The sequence below is a fragment of the Arachis ipaensis genome, chromosome B08 (genome assembly GCF_000816755.2).
Source record: "Arachis ipaensis cultivar K30076 chromosome B08, Araip1.1, whole genome shotgun sequence".
NCBI lineage: Eukaryota > Viridiplantae > Streptophyta > Magnoliopsida > Fabales > Fabaceae > Arachis > Arachis ipaensis.
Window position 1 is genome coordinate 9,468,408 of NC_029792.2, and position 1,233 is coordinate 9,469,640.

Consider the following 1,233-nt stretch of genomic DNA (forward strand, 5'->3'; position numbering starts at 1 on the left):
TTGTATAATGAACAATATATAATTTAAAAGAAAGTTATATTTTGATAATAAGTTTAGAAATTATGGTATCTTAAATAAAAAGTTAAGAAAGATAGAGTGAGTGAAAAAAAAAACTCTTTAATTTTAGAGTAAAATTAGAAGACAAATAAAAAAGAGGTATATTTATATATGTATGGTGCTGATGAAAAGCTGTAAACGAAGTAGAGTAGTTCTCATCAACTCTGTTGTGTGAGGTTGGATATGAAGAGAAAAAGAATTAAGGTGAAGGAATATGAAAAGAAACTGAATATTGTATTCCACATCTAAGAAGAAAATAGAATCACAAAACTGCTAATTACAGTTACAACTATATATATATATAATGATCACTCTACTAGACTTTAATGTACAAATTCTCTAAGTTACTAGTCGCAATTGTGCTTCTAGTACCTTCTAACAACTTGCTTATGTAACACCTCTCTCAAACTTGGACTATGTATATCTAATAGTCCTAGTTTGCTTTCACATACACTAAACATATTTGGTGTTAGAGCTTTAGTCAATATATCAGCAGTTTGTTCACTATTTCGAATTGGCATCAACTTTATCATCCCCTCTTTCCATTTATTTCTCATAATATGGCAATCAACTTCTATGTGCTTTGTCCTCTCGTGATAAATCGGATTTGTGGCGATATGTAAGGCAGATTGACTGTCACAGTAGATGACCACTGGCTTAGTTCGTTTGACCTGAAGCTCCTTAAGCATGTAGGTGAGCCATTGTGCTTTTCGAGTTGCTGAAATGAGTGCCATGTATTCAGGTTCACATGAGGATGCTGCGACAGTGTCTTATTTCTTGCTCTTCCAAGAAATGATAGAAGTCCCCAAAAAGAAAAAATAGCCCGTGACTGATTTTCTAGAATCTAGGAATGTACCCCAATCACTGTCAGAGAAATCAGATGGGGTGAGATCAGTGGTGGATGAAAAGAACAACCCCTTTGCTGGTGCTCCCTTTAGATACTTTAGAACTCGTAACCCAGCTCCAAAATTTTTATCAGTGGCACAATCGAGGAATTGACTTAATCTGCTGACAGCATAGCAGATTTCTAGTTTGGTATTTGTGAGATACAACAGTCGTCCAACTAGTCTTCGATATTCAGAGTTAGAAGCGAGTAAAGTCCTTGAGCCTTTCAATAAGTGGTGAGTGTAGTCCATTGGTGTAGAAATTGGTTTTGCTCTCAACATGCCATAATCT